At 41.3% G+C, this 15,603-nt stretch overlaps 1 pseudogene; it reads right to left on the bottom strand.

The window, feature by feature from the left end:
• Positions 1–5,865: 5,865 nt before the first annotated feature.
• Positions 5,866–15,603, bottom strand: part of LOC115152466 (zinc finger protein 850-like) — a 56,383-nt pseudogene continuing 46,645 nt past the window's right edge.

The raw sequence follows: 15,603 nt of genomic DNA, 5'->3' as shown, positions 1-15,603 counted from the left end.
AACTAACTAGACGACAGAAGTGGGTTTAAAACACAGTTGCTAATATACACTAAAGCGTCTAAAGAGCTTTATCGGTTCGGCTATTTTGTCTAGCAAGCTACCGAGGTGGCTGAATAACTGTTGCTGCTGTTGAAAGAAGAGTTCCGTCCACTAGATTATACGTCACACCAACAGCATTGCGTTAAATTACCTTAAATTCCCAGACCGCCATCTGCTGACTGGAGTGGGTAACGCAGTTGAGTAAAATGTTTATTTTGTCAGACAAAAAGTTAAAGGGTCGGAATAAGGGACATCGCTGGTCCTAAAATATTCATTAGCCTAAATATTCATTAGCCCCCCTTAAATGAATCAATATCAGTCAATATATTTTTTCTGTGATTTATGTTTTTTCGTCAACTTTTCCATTGCATCTTAAACTTCTTACCGGGCGGCACTAGGACCAGGGGAGGCTGCTGCTGCACTAGTGACTGTTAGACTTTCTTCAGCAATACTAGGAGAGAGGGGTACCCCTACACAGAACTGAACTGGATCAAAGATGGAGGACAGAAATACTAGGAGAGAGGGGTACCCCTACACAGAACTGAACTGGATCAAAGATGGTGGACAGAAATACTAGGAGAGAGGGGTACCCCTACACAGAACTGAACTGGATCTAAGATGGTGGACAGAACTACTAGGAGAGAGGGGTACCCCTACACAGAACTGAACTGGATCTAAGATGGTGGACAGAAATACTAGGAGAGAGGGGTACCCCTACACAGAACTGAACTGGATCTAAGATGGCGGACAGAAATACTAGGAGAGAGGGGTACCCCTACACAGAACTGATCTGGATCAAAGATGTCGGACAGAAATACTAGGAGAGAGGGGTACCCATACAGAACTGAACTGGATCAAAGATGGCGGACAGAAATACTAGGAGAGAGGGGTACCTCTTCACAGAACTGAAATGGATCAAAGATGGCAGACAGAAATACTAGGAGAGAGGGATACCCCTACACAGAACTGAACTGGATCAAAGATGGCAGACAGAAATACTAGGAGAGAGGGGTACCCCTACACAGAACTGAACTGGATCAAAGATGGAGGACAGAAATACTAGGAGAGAGGGGTACCCCTACACAGAACTGATCTGGATCAAAGATGGCGGACAGAAATACTAGGATGGAAGCAAATGTAAGGGATTATAACGAATCATGCAGAAACATGTACAGTTGACAGGAATGTTAGTTAATGTAGAGACAAACGATTATGCATTTTTTATCATGAAGTTGATTTACGAAAATCGCGATTTAGCCAGCTAGCTGACTAGCTAACATTAACATTAACCAGCTAGCTGACTAGCTAACATTAACCAGCTAGCTGACTAGCTAACATTAACGAGCTAGCTGACTAGCTAACATTAACCAACTAACTGACTAACATTAGCCAGCTAGCTGACTAACTAACATTAACCAGCTAGCTGACTAGCTAACATTAACGAGCTAGCTGACTAGCTAACATTAACCAACTAGCTGACTAGCTAACATTAACCAACGAGCTGACTAACATTAGCCAGCTAGCTGACTGGCTAACATTAACGAGCTAGCTGACTAGCTAACATTAACCAACTAGCTGACTAACTAACATTAGCCAGCTAGCTGAGTAGCTAACATTAACCAACTAGCTGACTAGCTAACATTAACCAGCTAGCTGACTAGCTAACATTAGCCAGCTAGCTGACTAGCTTTATGGGTGTTGTGACATGAGTATGAAATTGTCATTCTGGTTGTTTTAGGGACTCCTGAAAGAACCAGCAAACCAGGCTGTCGTTTTGTGAAACAGTGAATGTATAGAATCTAGTTAGCTAAAGAATTTACTGCAAATTGAATGTACAATTGTGTAAGCTTGCCTTGCTTATATTTGCCATGCAGATAGATGAAATAACGTAGCTAGCTATGTTCTTGCTTATTGTGCAGTGGATAATTAAAATACCTGTATGCCTATGGATGTGTAGCTAGCTATCTAGCCGATCTGAGTATGGACCCAAACGTTTGGTATACATATTAGTTCAGAACTTATGAACCTCAGCTATCATAGCCAGTTGTATCAACTTCAAAACAGCCTGAATGACATTAATGAAGCCTATGGATTGAGTAGAATATAATATCATGTTGTGCCAAGGATGCAAGTCATATATACATGTAGTTATTACCATGCATGAGATCCCCACATTGTAGCCTGTACATTTAATATATTCACTGATCATGTACTCTACCTTGGCAAATAAAGGTGCAGTTTAGGTATGAATGTCTGAGATTATTTTTCAGTCATATCCAATACCAGGAGTATCAAATTCCAGTCTTTGAATGACGCTGTGTCTGCATGTATGGATTACAATTATACACTTCAACAGTGTTTACCAATCTTGGTCCTGGGACATCAATGGTTACACATTGTAACTAATAGACTAGAAACAGGATTTAACTAGTTAATTCATATATACAGAAATATAATGTTAAAAACAGAACACTACACTTCCTATGCATCATGTAAATACTCTAACACTGGTTCATCTCAATATCTAATGTCCTTCATCTGCATTGATCTGATAAACACAGGATAGGTGGTGTATTTCATCAAATTACACTTCATTTCAACCAGTAGAGAATGTGAAACGCTTTATTGAAAAGCTCATTATCCAAGTGTTATAAATACAAGTTCAATCTGTCCTTCAATGCACATCTGTTGTGCATTATAAAAACAGAGGAAGAAAGAGGAGGTGGTGAGAGAGGTGTAAAAGACAGAAAGGGAAAGAGGTAAGCACATAGGAGCAGGCACATAACAGTGTAGGTTCCGTCCCTCTCTTCGCCCCAACCTGGGCTCGAACCAGGGACCCTTGCACACATCAAGAACTGACACCCACCGAAGCATCGTTACCCATCGCGCCACAAAAGCCACGGCCCTTGCAACGCAAGGGGAAACCCTACTTCAAGTCTCAGAGCGAGTGACGTCACTGATTGAAACGCTATTAGCGCGCACCACCGCTAACTAACTAGCCATTTCACATTGGTTACACAGGGAAGGCAGCACATGATTAATGAATCACAGTGCTACATAAATATTCTCTCAGTTCATCACAATTACAAAGTCTCATGTCGGCCCAAAAAGTTCTTAAAAGCAGGTGAGGTGGCGATGATGGGACTGGGGGTTGGCATCCTCTCACATAAAAACATATCTGCAGACGAGAGACAGATGGAGAGAGAGAACATGTTTAAGCCTTGTGTTTTTATTTTTTATTCTGACATTGTTAGTCATCAATCAGGAGGTGAAATGCAAAACTGACCTGGGATCATTAACTCTGGGACTACTGCATCTCTATCTTTATTTCAATGTAAAGCATCTCTTTAATAATACTTCCTGTATAATATAAACTGACCTGGGATCATTAACTCTGGGACTACTGCATCTCTATCTGTGTTTCAATGTAAAGCATCTCTTCAACAATACTTCCTGTTGACCTGACCAAGTGACCTCTCACCTCTGATCATGCTGTGCCCTCTATGTAGCCAGTTCAGATGCAGGAGGAGTTCACCGACACAGCTGATATAACCTAGAGGATTTAGGGAGAAGGGGAGAGAGGGATGAAGTGAAGGAGACTCTTATTGAGAAAATAAGGTAGTTAAAGCGACAGTGTTCAACAGGAATCTGTGTGGCCTCACCTGGTGTCCATACCACACTAAGTGGCTGCAGAGTACTTTATGCTGAAAAACATGAACGGACATACAAACAAGATAGTGTAGTTATAGAAATAACGAAGTGTCTTACTATTCTCCATGGTTGGCCCTCTTGTCTATTCTTTGAAGGTGGAAGGAGCCATAGTTTTACACCTGAACCTGCTTACTGCACAGCACAATCCATCAATCAGATTGATACATGAGTGTGAAGGTGTGGGTTATAGGGTGTCTAATTGTTCTACATTTTTTCAATATGGATGATTTAAAATAGCCTGTTTTGTTTTTGTACAGACATCACACCCTTACCTAAACAGCATCCTCACTTGAGAAGTAGAAATCAAAGGGAGAGAAACTTTGAATTGAATAACTGCAGTTGACATAGCTCAGTAAATGGAAGAATACTCTTATTGCAATGTGAATGGCTCTTAAAAGAGCCTTTGGTTGTGCATAGTGTAGTCTATGGTGTTGCCAGGGAACAGCACCCTCTTTGAAGAAGTAGGAGATGAAGATCTCCTGCACACGGATTGCCTCTCTTGCTGAGTTGTTGGACCCCATCCTTGAAACATCCTGCAGAGCAGCAGACTCCTCCTCTGGCACACAGCGACGAGCTGCAGATCCCCTCCTGGTCCTCGTGTCCATCCTCATGAAGTTACGCAGGACACAGGTAGCCTTCATGTAACAGTTGTTAAAGTACTGTGTGAATTTCCCCAAGTTCATATATTAATATGGCATGTTGATTTGTTATTATGCATGTCTGCATCCTGGGAGTAGGGGAGTGTGTACTTAGTACAGTACAGCACCGGTTACACTATTTACACACAAACATCTGCCACAATAGTAATCATATAGACTGCACAAGCACCAGAAACGCTGTTGTTTTGACAAGTAGCAATAAATCACTGATATCAATTAGGGGTGAAATCCGGTTGTACGTGATGTTGTAACTAACTCAACTAAAAAAACACATGAACATTTAGAGATATCTTTTACCTCACTGATTAGAGGACAACCTGCAGAAGACAGTTAGCTACTGTTAGGGTTGCGTCAATTCGAATCTGGTATCAGTACAAAAATAGTCAGCACGGAGTAACTTCTGATTTCTTTGTACTTTAATTAATGCAAACACTTGAATGGTAAATATGATGTTCGTATATACGGGCTCACTTAAACACCACGCAGAGTGTTTCATTCAGATCTAGGTTGTGTTGTTTAAATGTTCCCTTTATTTTTTTTAGCAGTATATGTTGCTCCATCTATGTTAATACAATATAAACCTCTTATGTTTAGCATTAGTATTCATAAGCTATGCACCACAACTAGTTTAAGAAAATATAACCCAACACTACATTTTGGAGTGATGCATTTAAATGTAGGGGTCGCTAAACAAAGGAACGCAACACTTATTTGTCATCACTCATCGATATCGTGTTGAAATCAACTGTGCGAGAGGAGGGAGATGAGGTTGTGCGTCCTGTTAAAACTAACAGCTCAAAAACCACACGGAATCTGGGAATGATGTGTACATCCCTGGTTAGAGGACAACTTGTATAAAACAGCTAGATACATTTTGGAGTGTTGCATTTTGATTCATTTACATTTAAGTCATTTTGGTGGTCGCGTGGAAATTCAGTAGAGAGAGACTTGGTCAAACAATCACCTTTATTTAATATTGATTAATTATTGCAATAATGAAACCATCAGCCCAACAGTCTTAACTGACTGTTAGGCTGAGAGTCTACCCTTTACAGACAATACACAGTTGATATAGCTTATACCCAGAATGCTTGGATCCACCCCTCCCATCTAGATTGGGGGGCACCATAAGCCACTTTGGGCTCATCCTGTCTTCATCTGCACCTGGTGTTATATTAACCCCGGGCCCCGGCCTAATTTCCCAGATGCCAGGATGTCTACGGACCATTGATTGGGGAGCACCATAAGCCACTTTGGGCCCATCCTGTCTTCATCTGCACCTGGTGTTATATTAACCCCGGGCCCCGGCCTAATTTCCCAGATGCCAGGATGTCTACGGACCATTGAGGCCTTTGTTCTACTCCTCTCTATCCCAGCTAAACATACACCATATCTTGTCTATGGAATGCAGGCTCAATCAGACCGGAGACATATGTCTCACCTGCACCACTAATCGTAGAATGGAATGTGGCCGTTTGGTTTTTAATCACGAGACATTAATCAATTGTCAGCTTCAAGCCATCTCTAGTGAAATCCATGCCCTCGACACCCAGACTAGCTGCAGGAAGCTAGAGTGGACACCATAAAACTCAGAATTAGCAGGACAGAAATATCTTACTGTTTGTTAAGTAAATAATTGTTGAATATCCACCAAATGAGGTAAATTGTGACATCATTAAAATACTCCCACTACAATGTTAAAACATTCTACATTGTGACATAATTTCATTGATATCATGAAACAACTCGTTCATGTATTTTCTGATGTTTGATCAGAGATCTTTTATCAGAGTATCTCTTGTCACATTCACCACAGCTATAAGGTTTCTCTCCTGTGTGAGTTCTCCGGTGTGATATTAGGGTGCTTGGGTGACTAAAACTCTTCCCACATTGAGTACAGCTAAAAGGTTTCTCTCCTGTGTGTGTTCTATGGTGTGAAGTCAGCTGGCGAGATGTAGTAAAACTCTTCCCACATTGATCACAGCTATAAGGTTTCTCTCCTGTGTGCATCCTCTGGTGTAAAGTCAGCTGGCTAGATGTAGTAAAACTCTTCCCACATTGATCACAGCTATAAGATTTCTCTCCTGTGTGTGTTCTCTGGTGTGAAGTCAGCTGGCTAGATGTAGTAAAACTCTTCCCACATTGATCACAGCTATAAGATTTCTCTCCTGTGTGTGTTCTCTGGTGTGAAGTCAGCTGGCTAGATGTATAAAAACTCTTCCCACATTGATCACAGCTATAAGATTTCTCTCCTGTGTGTGTTCTCTGGTGTGAAGACAGCTGGCTAGATGTATAAAAACTCTTTACACACTGATCACAGCCATAAGGTTTCTCTCCTGTGTGTGTACGCTGGTGTACTATCAGGTTGTTTAGCTGAGTAAAACTCTTCCCACATTGACCACAGCTATAAGGTTTCTCTCCTGTGTGTATTCTCTGGTGTATAGTTAGATAGCTAGATGTTGAAAAACTTCTCCCACATTGATTACAGCTATACGGTTTTTCTCCTGTATGTCCCCGCTGGTGTACTATCAGGCTGTTTAGCTGAGTAAAACTCTTCCCACATTGATCACAGCCAAAAGGTTTCTCTCCAGTGTGTATTCTCTGGTGTGATTTCAGGGTTTGTAGCTGAATAAAACTCTTCCCACATTCATCACAGCCATAAGGTTTCTCTCCAGTGTGAATTCTTTGATGTATTTTAAGGTCTCCTGAAGAGTTGAATCTCTTCCCACAGTCAGAGCAGAAATGAGATTTCTTCCCTGTGGGTCTCTGCTGGTTTTTCTTGAGGAGTTCTGATCTGGAGAGACTCTTCTCTGCCTCGTCAGCATGATGTTGTTGAGGCTCCCCAGAGGACCCACGATAGTCCCGCCTCTCTCCTGTGTGAATGGCAAAGTCAGACAGATGGTTAAAGGCCCACAACAGTAGAAATCCACTGTTTATTTGAGGTAAAAGGTGATGCCCAGAGCATACCCATGAAGTTCTACAACAATTGACGTCTGTTAAATGATTTGACAATAAAGACAGACAAGTTAGCAACAAGTCATATTTTGTCTTGTTTTCACATTAGTGTTAACTAGAAATAAATTATTAATGCCGGCGAACCAAAACAAAAAAACGACCCAGAACAACGGCGCCGCAGAAGGGGCAGATGGAGCGGTCTTCTGGTCAGGCTCTGTAGACGGGCACATCGCGCACCGCTCCCGAGCATACTACTCTCCAATGTCCAGTCTCTTGACAACAAGGTAGACGAAATCCGAGCAAGGGTTGCCTTCCAGAGAGACATCAGAGATTGTAACGTTCTTTGTTTCATGGAAACATGGCTCACTCGGGATACGTTATCAGAGTCGGTACAGCCACCTGGTTTCTTCACGCATCGCGCCGACAGAAACAAACATCTCTCTGGTAAGAAGAAGGGCGGGGGTGTATGCCTTATGATTAACGAGACGTGGTGTGATCATAACAACATACAGGAACTCAAGTCCTTTTGGTCACTTGACCTAGAATTCCTTACAATCAAATGCCGACCGCATTATCTACCAAGAGAATTCTCTTCGATCATAATCACAGTCGTGTATATCTCGCCCCAAGCAAACACATAGACGGCCCTGAAAAAACTTAATTGGACTCTATGTAAATTGGAACCCACATATCCTGAGGCTGCATTTATTGTAGCTGGGGGATTTTAACAGGGCTAATCTGAAAACAAGGCTCCCAAATTCTATCAGCATATCGATTGCGCAACCAGGGCTGGCAAAAACCCTAGATCATTGATATTCTAACTTCCGCGACACATACAAAGCCCTCCCCCGCCCTCCTTTCGGAAAATCTGACCATAACTCCATTTTGTTGCTCCCAGCCTATAGACAGAAACTAGAACAGGAAACGCTCAGGTCTGTTCAACGCTGATCCGACCAATCGGAGTCCACGCTTCAAGATTGCTTCGATCACGTGGACTGGGATATGGTCCGCATAGCGTCGGACAATAACATTGATGAATACGCTGATTCGGTGAGCGAGTTTATTAGCAAGTGCATCGGTGATGTTGTACCTACAGCGACTATTAAAACCTTCCCCAACCAGAAACTGTGGATTGATGGCAGCATTCGCGCAAAAATGTATGCGCGAACCACTGCTTTTAATCAGGGCAAGGCAACCGGAAACATGACCGAATACAAACAGTGTAGCTATTCCCTCCGCAAGGCAATCAAACAAGCTAAGCGTCAGTATAGAGACAAAGTAGAGTCGCAATTTACAGCTCAGACACGAGAGGTATGTTGCAGGGTCTACAGACTACAAAAAGAACCCGATGTCTTACTCCCAGACAAACTAAACAACTTCTTTGCTCGCTTTGAGGACAATACAGTGCCACTGACACGGCCCCCTACCAAAACCTGCGGGCTCTCCTTCACTGCAGCCAATGTGAGTAAAACATTTAAACGTGTTAACACTCACAAGGCTGCCGGCCCAGACGGCATCCCTAGCCGCATCTTCAGAGCATGCACAGCCCAGCTGGCTGGTGTGTTTACGGACATATTCAATCAATCCTTATCCCAGTCTGCTGTGCCTACATGCTTCAAGAGGGCCACCATTGTTCCTGTTCCCAAGAAAGCTAAGGTAACTGAGCTAAAACACTACCGCCCCATAGCAATCACTTCTGTCATCATGAAGAGCTTTGGGAGACTAGTCAAGGATCATATCACCTCCACCCAACCTGACACCCTAGACCCACTCCAACTTGCTTACTGCCCCAATAGGTCCACAGACCAGGCAATCACACTGCCCTAACCCATCTGGACAAGAGGAATACCTATGTAAGAATGCTGTTCATCGACTACAGATCTGCATTTAACACCCTAGTACCCTCCAAACTCGTCATTAAGCTCGAGACCCTGGGTCTCGACCCCGCCCTGTGCAACTGGGTACAGAACTTCCTGACGGGCCGCCCCCAGGTGGTGAGAGTAGGAAACAACATCTCCACCCCGCTGATCCTCAACACTGGGGCCCCACAAGGGTGTGTTCTCAGCCCTCTCCTGTACTCCCTGTTCACCCATGACTGCGTGGCCATGCACGCCCCCAACTCAATCATCAAATTTGCAGACGACACTACAGTGGGAGGCTTGATTACCAAAAACAACGACGGGCCCTCGGAGTGTGGTGTCAGGAATTTTTGTTTAAATATTTGTTTTAACCTTTATTTAACTAGGCAACCTCAGGAGGCTGAAGAAATTTGGCTTGTCACCAAAAACACTCACAAACTTTTATAGATGCACAATCGAGAGCATCCTGTCGGGCTGTATCACAGCCTGCTCCGCCCACAACCGTAAGGATCTCCAGAGGGTAGTGAGGTCTGCACAACGCATCACCGGGGCAAACTACCTGCCCTCCAGGACACCTACACCACCCAATGTCACAGGAAGGCCAGAAAGATCATCAAGGACAACAACCACCCGAGCCACTGCCTGTTCACCCCGCTATCATCCAGAAGGCGAGGTCAGTACAGGTGCATCAAAGCTGGGACCAAGAGACTGAAAAACAGCTTCTATCTCAAGGCCATCAGACTGTTAAACAGCCATCATTAACATTGAGTGGCTGCTGCCAACATACTGACTCATCTCTAGCCACATTAATAATAAAACATTTGATGTAATAAAATGTATCACTAGCCACTTTATATAATGGTTACATACCCTACATTACTCATCTCATATGTATATACTGTACGCTATACCATCTACTGCATCTTGCCATCTTGATGTAATTAAATGTATCACTAGCCACTTTAAACAATGCCACATTATATACGGTTCTCATACCCTACATTACTCATCTCATATGTATATACTGTACGCTATACCATCTACTGCATCTTGCCATCTTGATGTAATAAAATGTATCACTAGCCACTTTATATAATGGTTACATACCCTACATTACTCATCTCATATGTATATACTGTACTCTATACAGGGGCGGCATGGTAGCCTAGTGGTTAGAGCGTTGGGCTAGTAACCGAAAGGTTGCAAGTTCGAATCCCCGAGCTGACAAGGTAAAAACTTGTCGTTCTGCCCCTGAACAAGGCACTTAACCTAGGCCGTCATTGAAAATAAGAATTTGTTCTTAACTGACTTGCCTAGTCAAATAAATTTAAAAAAATACTGCATTTTGCCTATGCCGGTCGGCCATCGCTCATCCATATATTTATATGTACATATTCTTATTCATTCCTTTACACTTAAGGTAGTTGTTGTGAAATTCTTAGATTATGTGTTAGATATTACTGCACGGTCAGAACTAGAAGCACAAGCATTTCACTACACTCGCATTAACATCTGCTAACCATGTGTATGTGACAAATAAAATGAAATGTTATTATATATATATTATATATAGCGCAACATAAGGAGACACTAAATGTGACAAGTTAGCATTTCAGAATACAAAAAAACTGTCTAACTTACATAACACTCCCCTTTATGTAAAGGATTAATACCCTTTAGCCTTGGCCACCCTTATCTTTTTGCTTAGTTTCCATTCTCTGATTGGCTCAGACATTAGGGCATAGATTCTATTGGTGGCGTGACCATTGCAATGACACAAAAATAAACAGACATGCACACTCCTATTGCAAGTGCCTATAACTGATTAACTAATGTTCCTGTCTTGGCCATTGGGCCTTCACAAGTCCAAGCCTATGGTGCTTACAAATGATTAACCAATGTTCCTGTCCAAAGGCCTTCACAAGACCCACAATGACCAGGTGTGTTGATCCAGCTTTGCACAATCACATGGATTCTGCTTCCATATGTCTAATGGTTAACCCTATATTGATTTTGCTTACTACTTCTAAGAAAACAGTGTAGATACTGGAAAATGTCCAATAAACTCCAGAAATGTAAAATAGGAATGGGGTTGCCCTAACGCCGGGGGAACACGAGTAAGCATAATTCACTGGAAGGGGAACACATTGCATGCCAGCCAATGTTAGTCAATGGTGGGCTCCCGAGTGGCGCAATGGTCTACGGCACTACATCTCACTGCTTGAGGCGTCACTACAGACACCCTGGTTCAATTCCAGGCTGTATCACAACCGGCAGTGATTGGGAGTCACATAGGGCGTCGCAAATTGGCCCAGCATTGTCCGGGTTTGGCTGGGATAGGCCATTATTGTAAATAAGAATTTGTTCTTAACTGACTTGTCTAGTTAAATAAAGGTTCAATTTTAAACAAATTAAAATAGTGTTTTATGATGAACCGTTTTTTACAAAACCGTCAAGGCACCAACTTTGAAAAGGTTTTAAAACAAACGTTTCAAACCAATTCATGGAATTAAACAAAGAATGAATGTTAATGAATCTAGGTATGTATCGCTTTTAATATAAATGCTATTAATAAATTTGACTGAATATTATATAATGACTTATCAACAGATCTAACAATTTGACCCCAACATAAAATCTACACTGGTAATTCTAGAATATACTATACATCCTAGAAACCTGGTTAAACTATCATTATGACATCATGGATGAATTCTAGAATATACTATATAGCCTAGAAACCTGGTTAAACTATCATTATGACATCATGGATGAATTCTAGAATATACTATATAGCCTAGAAACCTGGTTAAACTATCATTATGACATCATGGATGAATTCTAGAATATACTATATAGCCTAGAAACATGGTTAAACTATCATTATGACATCATGGATGGCCAGTCTTTGTATTTATAGGGTAGTGAATTCAGGGGGTAGCCCTGAGCTTAACTCAAACCTGGGTCCACTGAAAGTCAAGCCAACACCTTATAACTGTTATGCCAAGATGTCTGAACTTCTTGAGGAGGTCGCTAGGTTTTGGGTTACGGTTGCTACAATAGCTTTTTCTATGAATTTGAGAATGGTAACATTTCTCCAGCCCCCATTCCTCAGCTGTTTACCAAACCAAGTCTATGGGCAGCCATTTTGTTGTTGTTTAAACCCTAGGTTGTCCCTTTAAAAAAGCCACATCACATCAAAAAGCCAAGTCACATCTGCAGTTGAAACAATAACAAAGCTGTCATTCCACCACTAGTTTGGTAATAAGATGATGATGGGGCTGGAGAAATGTAACTACTCTCAAATTCATAGACAGACCTACGGATTCAAGGACTGACCATCCATGATATCAACATTATAGTTTTAACCATGTTGAGGCTATACAGTGTTGATTTACATTGTTTCTAAACATTGGAGTAAAAAAAGCTTATTTGGGATTGTGATGGGGTACAACAGTTGAACTAAGCTCATGAGGCCATTTGCACACACTGTACACTGTATATAGACTTTTTCTATTGTGTTATTAACTGTACATTTGTTTATGTGTAACTCTGTGTTGTTGTTTGTGTCGCACTGCTTTGCTTTATCTTGGCCAGGTCGTAGTTGTAAATGAGAACTTGTTCTCAACTGGTCACCTGGTTAAATAAAGATGAAATAAAAAACATTTAAAACATGAGGCATCTGATGGGGTACAACAGTTGAACTAAGCTCATGTGTTATATTCTTCAAGAATCAATGACTATAAATAAATAATTTAAAAGTCTAAATATGGATGTAGCTATTGCATATTTCCCCTGTAACACCACACATCAGTTCAACAACTGCATAGTTTGTGCCTCTGTATTTAAGACAGTACTTACTAGTGTTAATCAGGTCCTGTTCATCGTTAGAACCATTGGACGCCTTAACATGCGTTTGGGAAACCGGGCCCAGATATAACGTTTCATCCTCTTCATCCTCCTTTTTCACTCCAAAAACTGTATACTCCTCTTTCTCTTCTTTCACTGTAACGTCTTTCTCTTCTTCTTTCACGGTAACAGCTTCACCCTCTACTTGTTTTCGTATTGTAACATCTTTCTCTTCCTCCTCCTCTTTCACCAGAACTTCTTTCTCCGTCCAGCAGACCTCCTCCTCTTTAGCAGGAGAGTAACTTAGTGAACTCATGGTCGGGGATGTTAGCTAGTTAGCATTAGCGACTAGCCTAGTTCTAAGCTAACTTAGCAAACCAGCTAGCTGACAAACAACGTAAATATATAATTAAATGGTCCAACAAGTACATTTAACAGAAGTGTGTTTAAAACACAGCGACTAATATACACCAAAACAGTGTAAAGAGCGTGAATGTTGTAGCTATGTTTGCTAGAAAGCTACCGAGGTGTCTGACTAGCTGTTGTTGTTGAAGGAGCGTCCCGTCCACTAGATTATACGTCACACTGGCAGCATCGCCTGAACCTAAAAGACGCACATCGCCATCTGCTGACTGGAGGGCAACGCAGTTGAGGAACCAAACGTTTATTTTTCATTTATTTCAGAAAAGTTTAATATTATATTAAGTCGTTCAAAGAGAAGCAGGTGTTGATTGATTCGTTTTTAATGAGTGAGAATTTAAAACAAACTTTACACCCACTACATATTTGCATTGAACCATACTTCTGACATGGATAATTTTGACCCCAGAGGCATGTCTTTTATCATAGCCAAAATGTATTTTATTCAATTCTTCCAATTTTTCATGACTTTGTCAATCAACTGGTTGTTAATACATCTAAATCATGGTTTAGTGTTTCTGTATCAATATGGACTTTTAACAAATTCAAATCCTTTGGAGTCATTTTGACTCCAGCCAAAAGCATCTTTGATAAATAGGACGTTTAATTCAAATCAAAATCACATTTTATTGGTCACATACACGTGTTTAGCAGATGTTATTGTGGGTGTAGTGAAATGCTTGTGTTTCTAGCTCCGACAGTGCAGTAATATCTAATAAGTAATATCTAACAATTTCACGACATATACCCAATACACACAAATCTAAGTATTTGAATCTAGGTTTCTCTGTTGACATGATCCATCCCACCAGAGGGTGGAGGGGCTCCTGTATCAGTGGTTTTGACCAGATAGACACCTGCAGACACACAGTATAGTGCTTCCCATATACTCTCCTAAGATTGGACTCTTCTATACCACATATCACATGACTGTGTACAAAACTGCAAGGGGTATACAGTGCATTCATTAAGTATTCAGACCCCTTCACTTTTTACACATTTAGTTACATTACAGCCTTATTCTAAAGTTGAATAATGTTATAATTGAATAATCAATACCCCATAATTACATCACAATAACCCATAATGACAAAACAAAATTATTTTTTTTTTAAATGTTTACAAATGGATTTACTTAAGTATTCAGACCCTTTGATATGAGACTCGAAATTGAGCTCAGATGCATCCTGATTCAATTGATCTTCCTTGAAATGTTTCTACAACTTGATTGGAGTCCACTTGTGGTAAATTCAATTGATTGGACATGATTAGGAAAGGCTCACACCTGTCTATATAAGGTCCCACAGTTGACAGTGCATGTCAGAACAAAAACCGAGCCATGAGGTCAAAGGAATTGTCCATATTGCTCTGAGACAGGATTGTGTCGAAGCACAGATCTGGGGAAGGGTACCAAAAAATGTCTTCAGCATTGAAGGTCCCCAAGAACACAGTGGCCTCCATCATTCTTAAATGGAAGAAGTTTGGAACCACCAAGACTCTTCCTAGAGCCGGCCGCCCGGCCAAACTGAGAAATCGTGGGAGAAGGGTCTTGGTCAGGGAGGTGAACAAGAACCTGATGGTCACTCTGACATAGCTCCAGAGTTCCTCTGTGGAGATGGGAGAACCTTCCAGAAGGACAATCATCTCTGCAGCACTCCAGCAATCAGGCCTTAATGTAGTAATGATTAAATTGTCAAAATGTATTTCAATGGACAATTAAGTGAACTGTTCACTACTGTAAGTTGCTCTGGATAAGAGCGTCTGCTAAATGACTAAAATGTAAAATGTCTTACTCGTACCTCAGCCAGCATTGTGAATGGTTAGGAAATAATATGTCATGTTTTACTCGTACCCCAACCAGCATTGTGAATGGTTAGGAAATAAATGTCATGTTTTACTCGTACCTCAGCCAGCATTGTGAATGGTTAGGAAATAATATGTCATGATTTACTCGTACCTCAGCCAGCATTGGGAATGGTTAGGAAATAATATGTCATGTTTTACTCGTACCTCAGCCAGCATTGTGAATGGTTAGGAAATAATGTCATGTTTTACTCGTACCTCAGCCAGCATTGTGAATGGTTAGGAAATAATATGTCATGTTTGACTCG

Source organism: Salmo trutta, chromosome 17 (assembly GCF_901001165.1).
Source record: "Salmo trutta chromosome 17, fSalTru1.1, whole genome shotgun sequence".
Taxonomy (NCBI): domain Eukaryota; kingdom Metazoa; phylum Chordata; class Actinopteri; order Salmoniformes; family Salmonidae; genus Salmo; species Salmo trutta.
This window is presented reverse-complemented; position numbering and strand designations above follow the sequence as displayed.